A 15,654-nucleotide genomic window follows, 5' to 3' on the forward strand; every position below is an offset into this window, starting at 1 on the left:
CGAGATATAATATCTACCTTGATCCTATCCATCACGAGGGAAAATGTCAATATTTCTGCAATGACATCAACTGCAATTTAATTATTATACTGCGCATAATAATAATATTATTATTGCGCTTGCAAAAAGTTGCACAAATGCCATTTTTTAGAACAAAATTCATTATATATATAATACATTTTTTTTTCATTTAATGTTGGCATTTTCGCACAAGCAGCAATATAATACACTCTTTTTATAAACTTTAATATATAATATTTATATTTTTAATATATTATATCTCTATTTATATTTATTTTATATTTATTATATCTATAAAATTCGAAAATGCAAATGTAAACCATTTTAACTTGCGCATATCAAAAAACAAATTTTAAATTCGATTAGAGACTCGACGATCTTTTCTAGAAATAATTCTGTTGTCGAAAATGCTCAAGGGCAATAAGTTTCTTATCTTGGATAATGGAGTATCATGGCCGACCAAACTATGCAGTAAAGTGGAGCATGTCCTTTAGGTTTTGTAGAGAGACCTTCAAGTAAAAGTCTGAACACCGCTGGATTTTAGATCAGCTGGATTTAAAATATGACCGTATATTTTGTGGCAATGTTTTACGCTGTTCAGAGTTCGAGTATTTCAATTTTTCTATAAAAAAAATGATTGATTGCGTACTGTTATATTTATTCAACCGACAATGGATTTTCAATAATAACTTTTTTGCACATGAATAGCAAATATTGTCAATATTGATATCAAATTATAAATTTAAAAGAAATAATATCCGTGAGAAATAAATTTTTGTTGTCGTTAAGCTCTGTAGCATATCTTTGTAAAATATAGCTAACAAATGATAAGTAATGTTATTATTTTATGCAGATACATTCTTCTGAGAATGAATTAAAAAAATATTATGGTTAGAAGTAAAAATTAAACAAGAAAAGCTTTGCATTTTTCTCTTTTTTGTATCTATTAAACAAAAGTGCTTTATAAAATAATTAGAAAAAAATTGATTCACAATTTTTTAAACTTACAATTTACACAAATAGGTACACAATTTGATAATAAAAATTTATTGAAGTATTCGCTTTTGTTTACATTAATTTCAAATTTAAATGACAACTTTATATCTCTGCTTTGTGCTTTTGCGCGTTAATTATTCAATCTGAAAAATAATTTTTAGAAAACGTTAGAAAATTTGATATGTTCTTTTTTTTTTTATGGAAAAATCGCATTTCTCTTTCTTCGTAACGATTATTTCTCGCTCGCGAAAAGTATTAGAGAAGCGATAAAGGCATTAATCGATTTGTTGTTGGAAAGTTACCCGACACTCATCCCATGAGTATCTCACTACTCTTCGAAGAAAAGAAATACACTCACAATCAAGTCGGCGCTGTAAGGAACGACGAGGTATGGCTAAAAGTAACATGTCGATCACGATCGGAACAGGAAATGGAGGAAAACTTTGGTTCGACTGCACACCGGAGGTGTGTGGGAACGAGCGAACTTGCAAAACAAATTCGCAGTTTCTGGAGTTCAACGGTTCTGGTTGAAATGATACGGCGCGGCGGCTAGCTTCGCGAGAACAGAACTCGATAGGGACACGTCTCGTCACTTTCCACTCGAACTAATGTATTTAACGAACCGTAATGCCCGTTTACCGTTAATGCATCCGAAACGATAATACATTAGCAGAAATAACGGCAAACAATACGCTTGACTTATATGAAACGATATTACGCCCCCGCTAATGCAATAATTTATACGCTATGATGTTTGCAAACTATACGCATGATACAAGCACATGAAAGAGGTTTATCGAATAAATACACAAAACAGCTACGTTCGCTGAATACAATGATAATTTTTGATGAGCTTATTTAAATCCTATTAAAATTTTTTTTTTAATTGAGATTATATACCGCAGAAAGTCTTTATGGGCTTTATAAGCATATAGAACATTTCTATTTTTTTCTTCTAAATATATTTAAAACAATTAAAAAATAATCTCTTTAATTCATTTTGATGATGCAATCCTTCGTAGCAGGAATGTTAAGACGAAGATAATTGTATAGAAAACATTGTAATATTAATATTCATTAGAATTTGCAACGAGAAGATATTAAAAATTGAGAGAAAGAAGGAGAGAGAGAGAGAAAGAGAGAGAGAGAGAGAGAGACAATCTTTTAAAGATTATAAATTGTAATACTAATAATACTAATATTAATAAAGATTGTAGGAATAATAATGTTATAATACATATTTTTAGAAAATGCGACGCAGGTTTCGCAAAACACTATATCTAGTCTTTTATCTGCATAATTAACAGTAAATAAAAGTATGTTATTTATGGACATACAGTTTAGTTTAACGACTCGGCCAAGGTGGACGTGTTTTCATTCAGTCCGAGTACAGTGTTACATTATCTTTAAAAATTCTTTTGAAATTTTTCTAACAAAAAATCAACTATTTTGTGTAATTACACTTGAAGATTTCGATTTAACACACACGTTTTTGCATTAGCTACATTGGATTAGTGATTATACATTGACTTAAATTGATCATTGGCCTAAGTCATCTCCGGCATATGGAGATGTGATCATAAAGTAAATAAGTATTAGAAGAAGATATACGCATTGGTATATACCGGAATATCGCAGGTACCTCTCAATCGTGCATCTTCCTATAAGTACATGTAAGTCTATCACGAAGTCCTCGCATAAGATATCAGTTTCTCGCAGATATTGCCGAACAATTCTCTCTCTCCCTCTCTCTTTCTCTCTCTCTCTCTCTCTCTCTCTCTCTCTTTCGTTTGTATTGATCGCAAGCACATTGCAAGCACATCGTTTTAGTCTGTACGCACTTTAGATCACTCTAGAAAAAGCAATTTCAGTCGTCCAAAGAATGCCAATTTGATCACTCGACATGATTTAAATTATTGGTTATCTCTAGTTAGTCTCTTCCGTTTAATCCTTGCTCAAACAATCAAAGTCCAATAAATCCAGTTATCGATGTAATGTTAATTAGTACCCAACAGCAAAAAAGAAATGTTATATGGGTAGTAGTAAATTAATTTTGAAAAGTGTATTTTTAATATTTTTATGTCATTGGCGCTGAATTGAATGATGTGAAAATAAATAAATTGTAAAAAACATTTTTCCTTCCACTATTTTGAAAAAAATTTCAAGACAAATAATCAGATCGTAAAATTCATATCCTTATATTGTTGAATATTCCTTCACGTAGCATGTAAAAAAATTTTAGTCAAAAAATTAAATTTATATCACAGCCACAAAGTTTTTTCGAAAAATAAAAATTTTTTTAATATACATACTTATATTTAATACAAAATATTTGTGGCAAGAAATAATTTACTTCAAGATAATATATTCTAAGATGCTTATAAGAAAATTTACAAAAATATTAAGAGATTGTAATATTTTACTGGTTTATTATTGGAAGATTCTTCCTTAATTAGTCTTCTATATATCTCGATAAAATTATATTAAGGAATTTTTCCTTAATACATTATTTATATTATAGAGACAAGGTTTCTTTCTTTTGAGATACTATAAACCGACTTTGTCGCATACAATATAAATAGCACACTCGTAACATCCGTTCAGTTATCTCTAATTGTAATCAGTATTGACTATAAGTGAGTGGAGTACGAGTGAAGTTATACTGTTTTCATATTGCTCTTCGATACAACTAAATATAGGTGTACCTCGAGGAGCAATATGAAAACAGTACTTCACTCACTAATAATTAATAAATTCAAAAATAATATAAAAATACATATTTTAAAAATTATTTAAAAGATTACTGGTGTTTTCGTGTGAATGCCCTCTCTTTATTTCAGTCTCTGTAGTTCTGCCTTATTATATAAAATATCGGCTATTTAGTTTCAACTTCTCTTTTTCCCCCTTGAGAGAGAGAGTTGTCACCCTATATGTACTGGACACATTCGGAATACTATCGGAGCTTTCCAGCAAAGACACAAATCGACACAGGAATCATTTTACCTTTGTCTTTTACTGAATATCGAACAAAAGACAGAACTTCGTGAGTCGATTTGTGTTTCTTGCTGAAAAGCTCCCAATACTGATAGCGGTAAATAAATTAGAAAAACTATCTAATACTTATACAATTAAACTTTCGTAACTTCTATAATTAATTTCATCGATCCCTGAGCAATCGTGATTCTTCGGATGCGTAAAAACGTAATCAAACGAACGAAATTTAGACGATCGCAGGCAGTCTATATGCGTGGACATTTTTTCCGTCGCGCGAAAAGAAAAAGTTGATTCACGTGAGAGAAACAGGCTTGCACGCGCAAGGCATTGGACGTTATGTAACTGCATCATTATTTTGACGTAAACGGATGCGCGCGGGACGCGAACAAAAAGAAATGACGCACTCGAATTTATCGGCCCGGCGCATAAACGCCAGCTGCAGCGCGCGCGGGCCTTTATTCGCTCACAATGGGCGAAAAGTGTCCTCTTATCAAACGTGTCAACAGCACGTTCCGAACGCGAAATCCCACCGCGCGTGCCGGCATCGTCGACTGCTCGCGCGAATTCCGCGCAACTTTGTCGTTGTGATGCGTGGTCGTACAAATAACGTATCGTTGAAGGTATTGGCGAAAAGACGGCAGTGTAATACGGATTGTCGGTTATAGCACGTAGAGAGTTACACGCATCAATGCGATATCTCATCTCGGTATAGTTCTAGAGTGAAAGACCGTACTATCGACAGTGTCTGTGACATTACTGTCCTCATTATTGTCTATTAAACTTTAAATGCTTTTTCAAAATATAAAAACCATATTATATGATATTTTATTAAATTTCAATAGAATTCTTAACAAGTCCAATTACTATTATAACGATTAATTGAAGATAATCATTCACTAGAGGAAAAAATTTATATACAATTTAAGGCTTTATTTTTCTTTCGGAAATTTATTTTTATTTATTTTTATATTAATAGAGTAAATAGAAAGAAGCTATACTTAAAAGGATGACTGATTATAAGTAATATCTATAACAGTCTTACTGAAAAATACGTTTTTCTAATAAAACATATATTAAAATAAAGCAAAAAATTATTGAATAAAATATTAATTTTATAAAATAATTATTAATACCAATAATACGTTTATCTTTTTGTGCTTTTTCTTTTAGTATTACGGACATTAATCACAAAATGAACGTAACAGTAATATCTTGGTAAATAACTTTTTTTCCGTATCTCTTACCTGTCACAACTGTTATCTTAGGATTTTAAGGTTTCTAATATTCTTGAAACCTTTTAAAAACTTTTTTCAGTTTTTCAAGCAGCTACTTTAACAATCAATACCTAAGAGAATATCTCGTTAAACCTTTTATCTTGCAATCTCTACGTTCTTTTATGTCTTAAAGGAGGGGAAAAAAGGATTTGTGAACCTCTTCCTGAAATACTCTCGACAGAGCAGTAAAAGAACTTCTATCTAAATGGCTCTCCGTCTCGCAGTTCCCTACTCCATCTGTTTTCATTTTTTCTAATAATTTTAGATTTTTTTTCTATTACATATAGCAGTAATATAATATTACATAGAAATATTACATTACTGTTTTTGTTAAGAGGGTTGTGTTGTTACCTATTATTATTTTAACAAAATTCTGCCTTTTTAAATAAAATCCTTATCGAGTTTCGCAGTTCTCATTAGTAATTTGTAGCAAACAACACTTCAATTCAATACGCTGTTGTTACATTGCTTGCCAAGTGTTTCGTCGCCTAAACTTAATCGAAAGGGCATATATACATATATATTTTCTCTCTCTTTCCCTCGCTCTCTCTCTCTCTCTCTCTCTCTCCCTTTCTCTGGCTTTCTTTCCAATACATCTCGCATTATGCCACATATGTCACATATTGCGATTTTGTTTTTGTCGACGCTGAGAACCGCGAGTGCGGATACTATTTTGATACATACAGAGGTTAATGTATATAATTTTAATTATTCTATAATTAATTGCTTCAAATATACACAATTTAATATACAAATTTATTGTATCTATAACACTTGTTTACAGTGCTAATATAATAAAAAAATAATAAGGATAATTTCAATAATTCATGCAATAAAATCATTTTTGCTTTTCTCTAAAAATTAAATTTAAAAGGAACATAAACTTAAATTAATATAATAAACTTATATATTAATTTTTCATATAAAATTGCGAGTAACGTATTTGCATTTGATTGCCAGAATTAGAAACAACAATTTAAAGATAATCAACATTAGGTGCCATACATTTGCCTACTTTGATTTTTTAAGTATGTATCTTTTTTTATACACCGCCTAAATTCCATTCCATATAATTCTATTATATTTTCTTTACACATATAAAATGCTAAATTTTAAATCATCAAACATTATTTTTAAGTCTAACACCTCTAAAAGATTTAAAAAAAAGTTTGAAATTCATTCTTCTTCATTTAATGAGGACATTCTTTAAGGAAGACAGAGTAGGCAAATTTTTTGAAGAGCAATGCGTGTGTGTGTGTGTGTGTGTGTGTGTGTGTGTGTGTGTGTGTGTGCGCGTATTTATATAAAATCAAAAATATAATTGAATATGTCAGTAACAGGGTTTTTCATTCTATACAAGATACGCGTATCGCACACATTTTACGCAAACAGCTTGCGCAAACAGTTGCTGATTTTTTTCTCGTGAGTCATAGAAAAAGAGTTTAGGGGTACTGCAGAAAAGTGTTTTCCTGTCAGAATAGTAAATTTTCAACTAGGTACTGCAACCGCGCCTTTCTCGCGGGAAATAACGGGATTGACGAACAAAATGCGGTACGCATGTTGCCGCGGCTCAATGCAAGCCGAAAACAATTGGTAGCTGTAATGAGATTGGCTACGGCTATACCACTCCGGTCGCCTCGCGCATCAACTGCGCACAAATGCCGCGGCCGATTCTGGGGTGGAGGTGCTCTGCGTGGAGAAACGTCACCACTGACGAAACACTATTAGCCTGATTGGAAGTACCAAGGTGAAAACATTTGCTGACGCGCGCGATGATCAAACAAGCTCCCTCATTAATGACGTGTTACGGTCGCGGCACCAGCCGCGTTAAATGCGGGCGGAATAACCCGAAGCTGCACAGGAATCGAATCTCATTCTACAATTAGACGCGCCCGATAAAAGTACGCGGCGCCGATGAATATTTATAAAGCCGATCATCTCGTAAATACGATTCCGAGTGCCCCCGCGTGACCGAACGCGCTCACTGTGACGATTAATTTGCCAAATGTACTCTGTTGTATTTTTCATTTACGGGAATATCGATATAGGGGATTGGATTATCACATAACGTATCAAATAAATTATTATAAATAAATTACACACGTGTAATAATTATTATCTATTATATATATTATACATGTATTATTATATAAAATAACAAACTCGATACCATGTGTATCAAATGCTTTGTTTCTCATAAACAAAAGAAATCGATTGAAACTCTGTGTTGTCCAAACGATATTGGGATTCTTTATTTGATTTCTTTAAAAGATGATAATGCGCGTTTCTAAGTATTTTCGATGTTTCCTTGTAAGAAATGTGAAACGAATTCAAGATATATTATTTATTTTGCTCGATTCATTTAAATCGAACGAATTTGTTTGCAGGTGTGACCATGTCCCTCTACTTAATATAATAAAATGTATGTTTCCTTTTTTTTTTTCGATTAGGACAAATGTTAAAAGTATTTCCTTTATTTTATAGCGATATATACTTAGGATATTTCAAGATAACAATGCATGTTTTTCTGGAAAGGAAAATCAAAATCTCTTTCCGATATGAATAATGAATCATGCGATGACTCGCTAGTCCTAAAATTTTTCATATCTCTAATTTTTGGGTATAAATAAAAGGATCCTCCGACTGCAGCGGCAGTTTGTCGAGTCGATCATAAGTATACACGTCTTGTAACACACGAGTAAGAAATTATTGTAAGATTTCCTTGAATAAAATTGTTTTTTATAAATTGACAATTTTCACGAATCTTACACAGGAATAACTGGCCAAAGTAGAGCGCTGGAAATTGAAGATGCGATAAGAGGGGCGCGCGCACTCGCGCTCTTCTCATCGTATCGAGGACGATAATCAAATTCTCGAAAAGTGCGATCTTCTTATCGTGATTCTGTCACGAAAAAAATATATCTAAAAACTTTCAGAAGTTAGAAAGGAAAAGAAAAGGAAGCTGAGGAAATGATACGCGGAGGATGGTACGTATATGGAGAATGGACTTTGTAAACTACGTAAAATGGCGCAACGGACGACTTCGACGGGACATAACACGCGTTACGGAAATCGATACTCCCAACGAGGAAAATCTTACTCGTGTGTGCTAGCGCGTGTGTATCTGTGTGTATGTGTGTGTGTGTGTGTTTACACGTGCATGTGTGCATGTATATTGCACGCCCTATAAAAAATTCGACGAAACTTCGATCCGGCATACGGGCGTGATAAAATTTTCTTTAACGCGACGCCGCTTTCGTAACGAGACGTTTCTTCTCGAGAGATGGAAATACCTCGCTTGTTTAATGCAACCGTCGTCGGGTCGTTGTCCTCACGAGATCGGTGACGAGGTGGAGAGAAGGAGAAAACGAAATTTACCACGGGAGATATGCGGAGACAAGGAGAAACAAAACATTTCTTTCGGTCGCCTCTACGTGCCGAGGGTTGAAAAAAAAAAAATATATATATACGTAATAATACGTTACGAAAAAAAACGGGATCAACTGACATCGAGCTTCCTCTTTGAACACTCGACGGTTTACCTCAAACGCTTCGAGAGAAAAAAGCTCGACAATGAGAAACTCGGAGATGGAGCGGATACTCGCGGCGTGAGGAGGGGAAAAACTGTCCCCCACGGCAGGGAGTTGGTTTAATTTCTTTAATCTGGTTTTCCGTTCGGACGACTGTGACTTTCTGCAGCGACGCGAATAAATACGAATGTAGCAAATTGCCGGGACTCGTGTCCCTTTTGTCTTTACATCTTTTGCGACGTTTCGAAGTTAAATGCCGCAGCGAGATAATGACGACGTCGTATTTACGTGAAACGCATATTATGTGCCTGTGTCGTCGGAGTTGCAATTATTTCTCGATATTTATTACGATCATGTTAGTTAAATATTAATTAAATGCAAATTCGTGCGAAATTATTGATGTTAGGGAGGAATCCCTTTTCCTTTTGATATCAAATTCAATGCGCAGTTCTCTCTCTCTCTCTCTCTCTCTCTCTTTCTCTTTCTTTATCGCTATAGTTACCCGATATCAGGGACATTCCAGAGATTTTCCTCTCTGATTGAGATCCGCATCGACTAGTTACGCGAAACCGAACAAAGGACCGGAGCGCACGTTTGCAAGGCTATTGATCGTCAGTTTCTTACCTGGCGATCCCGGTGTTCCTCCCACACCTGTCGTTTCCGGAATCCAGCCTCGTTCATGCTCCGGAAGCGCATTAGGTCCGCGGCAGAAGAAATTGACGTTCTTTCCGCAATTCCGTTAAATGTGTATCTTAAAGTTTCCATCTGGCGTGATTCTCCGATCTGCGATCGTGATCGAAATTATATTCGCGTGTCTTCCCGGTCGAGCTTGCAGAACATCTCATTTTGCGAATCCACTGTCCGAGGGCACTTATTGCGCGACACCATTTACTCCTCCACTTTCCTTTTTCACTTAACCGGTTGTCGCTTTATAACCGGGGGAAAAATACAAAGCGTTGCTCCGCCGCTGCTGCAGAAACGGCAGCGAATAGAATTGTTTATTCGACGGCAACCCCGTCCGTTGTTATTTCATTGAAACATATTTTTTATACGTTGGTTCACAATTTCCTTTTCCTTGCCGCAACAGAAATTGTCCACCGTACGTTTGTCCATTGTTTTTTCTGCAAATAAAATATTCGTTGCTGCACTGCGTGGAGATCATTAATTTTTTTCTTCAGAGAACGCGTTAGTTAATTCCTGGAATCACGTGTTAAGTAATGTCTGCGTATGTAGAATGTCTTTCGTAAAAAATCTCCCTCTGATTCTTCAAATTCCCATCATTCCATTTCAGTGTATTATAATTGTAAAAAATAATGTAACACAATATCGAAGCTTATAAGAATGATAAAGTTATTTAGATTCTTTAGAATTTACTCTTATTATACATCAGATCTATTGCTTATGTATGAATTTGAAGCTATTTCAAGAGCTATTAAAATTAACAATGTTTTTGTATTAATATACATTCATATTTCTGCAAATAAAAATATTCATTGCACATTGAATGGAGATCATTAATATTTTTTCTTCAGGGAACGCGTTAATTCCTGGAATTTACGTGTTGAGCAATGTCTGTATATGTAAAATGACTTCCGTGAAAAATCTCCCGCTGACTCTTCAAATTCCTGTCATTCCATTTCAGTGTATTACATAATTGTAAAAAATACTGTAATACAATATCGAAGCTTATAAGAAAGCTATCTAGATTCTGTAGAATTTATTATACATACTCTTATTATACATCAGATCTATTATATCAATTTGAAGCTATTATAAGAGCTATCAAGGTTATCAATGTTTCTGTATTAATATACGCCCACATTTTTTATATTCGGCCTTAAAACGACTTACGTCCATTTATTTGCATTACACAAGATTCCACTCTTATTACATCAGATTTTCAGTATCCGTAATTATCAATCATAGCTTGAAGGAATAAAATCAAAGGATTCATTATTGTTAATAATGTACACTTCTCATTCTTCACATCGCGTTATGTTAGAGCAAAAAAATTCACGGAATTAATAGCGTTACGCAAATTTCTTGTTATTTTACATATTAATCCGCTGATTCTCGGAAACTTTGAACGCGCACGCGTTTTATTATTTTTACAACTTTACTTTTCTGCCCTCTCCCCAGTGCTTCTACGTTTTTATATCTACGACGAAATCGAGGATTACACGCGTGGGGTAGGTCCTCTCTTCGTCGCGAGAGAGACAGGAAAAACAAAAAGCTGGTCTTTATTGGCCCGGCGAGACATGCTGGTTGTTTCAACGAGATATCAGTGAGAGGGGTGACGTTTAGCCGACGCGGATTTAACTTTGAGCTCCCGTTCCTCAAATCCAGGATCCACTTTTTTTTTTCTTCTCCCTCATCCCATCGTCCTTGTTGCGCGTAACTTTCCTTGACCGGCTTAATTGAATTGTTCCGCGACAGCGACATATTTAATTGCGAATAGTCGAGCCGTAATTAATTTCGTATTAGAAGCGAATCTGTTGGAATAATTATATTTGGTGGGACGCGCACGCTCATATATGCAATTGCAATTTTTTTTTAATTAACAGTTGTAAAAGTGATTCGACATAAAATTGTACAGAAAGTCACAATTATTTTATTATTGAAAAATGCGCTATTTATTAAATTAAAAAATACGAAGAATTTTACTTAACTGATTACTTAGAATTCGTTTGATTTCGTTCGTTTCTCGATGAAAGGGCTATTCATATCCTGATATAAACGACATGTAAGTATTTATAGGTCACAGTGGCGCGTCCCTTCTGCGACGAGTCTCATAAGAAATTCAGAGTTCGTTGCAAGTGCGACAATGTCGTTAGGAAAGATCCGTGAACACCCTAACATTTTCAGTGCTGCCATTTTGTAATTTATCCTGATATCCGCCACATCGTTTCATCAAGGTGACTACTGCTTTCCGATAACGAAATATCGACCTATACAACGAGGAAAGGCTCGAGTAGCTCTGCGACCTAGCAATAAGAAGAATTGCCTGTCCTGCGTTACGGCGGCATTTATTCATGTCTTATCTCATGTTGAAAAAAAGAAAGAAAGAATGAAAAAAAACTTATGTCGTTTCGTCGGCCGTAAAGATATCCCTACGTTCTCATTTCATCCGAGATACGTACTGGATTGCACAAAAAAAATACATTTTTATTTTTCTTATGACGCTTTATAAAGTTTGTATCCCCTCCCCCCGTCCTCTCCCAATCTCTGACGATCGTTTCCAGATTCTTGGGAAGCAAGAGTTCGAGGAAAGAATCGCTTTGAAAGAAAGCGACGCGCGGATAGAATTCCGTGATACCGATGTACCTACAATCCTTGCACGTGATTGACATTTTCGCGTTGCGAGGAAAAATTACGCAATACGATGATGACAAACTTTCTCGGCGCGTTTCCGCCTTCCCATCTCTTCGTCGAAAAATCATCTGACAATTTTTATTTTCGCATCGAACGGACGAAATTGCCACAAAGCAGCCCGAGCGGTTCCGTGCCAATCGTCGAGATGGCCGCGGGAAAGGACGCACTTCGAATTCGGGAGTAATGAAATTTATCACTGCAACGTGACCGGAAGCGACAATTTGCCGGAATGCGCTCCTTCCAAAACAATTTCGGTGAATTTCACGAAATTTTAAATTTATCATTTGATTATTTGCGTCATGCCGTTGTCGCGCGTGTAAAATTAAAGAGCGGAGTTATACACAATGTTTTAAATCGCTTTGATCATCTTATATACATATATATTCGGCATGAATTAAAACGATTAAAGTGCAGGATAATTAATTTAATTTGGACAACTTTTATCCGTTGAATCGAACGGATACTTAGGAATAAATTACCGATAAGATTAACGCGACGGCTCTCCGAGGACTCTCGAGAATTCATGACTCGAAAAAGTAGCGGGCGTGCGTTAGAAAAAAATTTAGTATACTCCTGGGATCATTCTGATGAACATGTTATTACTTCGACGAAGATAGAAATAAAATATATACAGTTTTAATAAATGTTTGGCATGCCGCGAGTGTGAAATGTCATGCTGATAGAATCTTTCATTCGCCAATGATGATTTCACCATGAGTGAATATAAAATCAAAGCATTCTATAAATTAAGTCTTCTCTCTCTTAATATATATATTATAGCATTATAATAACACGTATAATATTACAATAATAAAAATAGTCTAATTGCTTTTTCCATTGATTAAAGACAATGAAAATTACGTCTTTATTTAATAAAAAGATTTAACGATGTTTGTTTCACAATCAATCCACTGCTACGCATCTAAATTAACTTATTGAAGCAAGCTATTATGTTTCACGGACTCGGATCTTCATTTAGTCGCCAAATAAGCGGACGAGATGAGAAGCGAAATTAATATTCGCACGTGTCCAAGTTGGTCGCGCACAAGGGAAATAATATCAGCGAAATTGTAATGATAACCGTGCAATAATTATGCGGCTTTCGGAACGCGGTAATGTCTTTAACCTCCTTACATGAACGAGTGCGCTGGAGTAGCCTCAAGATTCTGTAGTCGTTCCTGGAGAAAAGAGATGCGAAAAAGATGAGACTGAGGGAAATACAGAAATCTGCACCTATTACAGCACGATGCGTCAAATTGCATTGCGACGTGCCCTGATGACAAATGATGATCATGCTTTGATTCGCAACGGACATTTCAATTTTTTTTCCCGAAGGATAAACCAATCTAAATTATAAATGGATTAGTCTTTAAAATTTTAATAACCTCTCAAATTATTATCGTTCTTAATTCCGTACATGTCGAGCTTTGATTTTAAATTATAGACATTAAATATTTGACTTTAAATTTCACGTGTATTCTACATCTCAATTATAATATTAAATTACTGTTATTTTATTCTCCGCACGGGTTTGACAAATATTGTATAATTAAACATACAAATGAAACATTGAAACTTAATCGCACAACCTACGTGTGGGCGAGGTCGCGCGATTAAGTTTCAATTTTTCATCTCTGCATGCACCAAATTCAAATTTCACAAAATGACAAATTCTGTAGTCTATACGCGATAATCAGTCCGTATATAAAAGGACGCGGAGCGGAAAGGGATGTAAATCTCACACACGCACACACAAACGCAAAATTCGCGTTAGTGGGTCAACTTAATAATGGCGAAATTAGGATGACAATTTGGAAATTGCGATACGAATGGTATCGTTCGAGCAACGATTAACAACTAGCGGCGATATATCGACTGGAAGAAGTTGCAACTACTAATCACGGCGGATTTATATCGTCGGATTGCTCGCGTCGCACATCTCGCCAATTTAACACTTAACTGATTAAATGATCGGTGCTTAACGGTGCATTCGCTGAACATCACGACATCGGATATTCGAAATTCTTCTTTCTACTCAACATGGAAATCCAAAACAATAATGGCAGCGGCAAGTGTCAGGCGATAAAATGTACACCCCCGAGAGGAATGAATCGACAGGAAGAAGCTTGATATCGGGATACCTCGTGAAAATTCGCCTCCGGAATGTCCTGTGAAAAATATTTTGCGCATTTGCATCCGTAGTATGCGCTCTATCGAAATTCGATGGTTCGAGGACGTTTGAGTGCCAGGGAAAACAGATAAACTAGCCAGACAGACGCGGAAGCCGGGGGTCAATGTCCTCGAAAAGGCGCGTATCGCAGGGTCGTGTCGGAGATCCGCAGCTCGCAAACCCGGCAGAGGGAATTCGGCGTGATAAAAACCTGAGCAGAAGAGCAGTAATAAACGGCCACGTGCCGTGGTTTCGTGCGAAAGTTTTTTCGTGAAAACGAAATGTCTCGTCGTCGGTATGTTTCAGAGAAATTCGGAAATTGAATTCAAGGAAATCGTAAATGTATTTTCTACGCGAATAATCCTGTGTACATGGCCGCGGGCAAATCGCGGCGCAGGCACGCTCCTCGCTTCGTTTGTGCGAAATGTGTCGTGTATAAAAATTCACCGAATTTCCAAGAAAAAAATAAATCATTCTCTTTGCGAAACATTAAATGCAGTCACTGCTTCCGCTCTGCGTATTTTTTCACTCTAACGCAACGCCAAGGTCGAAACTCCAGCGGAGAATACGCGAATAAAGGGACGTGGCCGAATTCGCGAATGTGTAGCGAATATCTCCGCTCCCTTCGAGCCGCAGTACGCACTCGAATCTCTTCACCTTGCGGCGCACGTCGCTCGCATCTCGCAACGGGGGGAGGAGGGGGCTTCGGGCTTCTACCGAGGGTGAAGGAAAAGAGCTCATCGACGTTGTCCCGGAGTTAATAATCGCGATGCACGTTGCTGCGGCATCGCCGTAGGAGGCAGCCTCAGGCTCGGGGTTGTCGACCCGGCTAAACAATCACGGAGCGGCTCCTCGCGTCACCTTTCCTCGCGGCTCCCGTCGTACATACCGGGATCGCGGCGGGACGAAGGAGGTGTCAACGTGCCGGCGAAGCACGCACGCACGCATGCACCGACGCACACCCGCACTGCACGCACTCCCTCCTGCGTGAACTGTGCACGCGAATCCACCGTCCGTCATCCGCACACACGCGAAATTATTTTTTTTTACACGTCTTGTGAAAGAGAGAGAGAGAGAGAGAGACGCTCGGTGCGGTCGATCGGCCACTATTTATGCCGAGGATGCGACATCTCTCTCTTGAGGGGGGGGGGGGCAGTCAGAAAAGGGGTGGATTGGCGAACGTGAGTTTAACCGCGTGGGGAGGTCTTTTGGGGTGCCGGTCCCGACGTTGACTGCGCCATCGGGCAGACTCCATCGCGCCGCTCGACATCGGCGGTGGCGGCGGCGGCGGCGGCGG

General features: G+C 36.8%; 1 protein-coding gene across 1 annotated transcript in view; it reads right to left on the reverse strand.

Annotated features, from left to right (window-relative positions):
• LOC105459013 overlaps positions 1-10,239 on the reverse strand; it is a 102,420-nt gene extending 92,181 nt beyond the window's left edge. The window contains exon 1 of the mRNA XM_011704674.1: positions 9,440-10,239. The gene's annotated coding sequence lies outside the window, so the exon portion shown is untranslated. The remainder of the gene's footprint in view (positions 1-9,439) is intronic.
• Between the last annotated feature and the right edge of the window lie 5,415 nt (positions 10,240-15,654).

This window comes from Wasmannia auropunctata, unplaced genomic scaffold, assembly GCF_000956235.1.
Source record: "Wasmannia auropunctata unplaced genomic scaffold, wasmannia.A_1.0 LD336101.1, whole genome shotgun sequence".
In the NCBI taxonomy this organism is placed as follows: domain Eukaryota; kingdom Metazoa; phylum Arthropoda; class Insecta; order Hymenoptera; family Formicidae; genus Wasmannia; species Wasmannia auropunctata.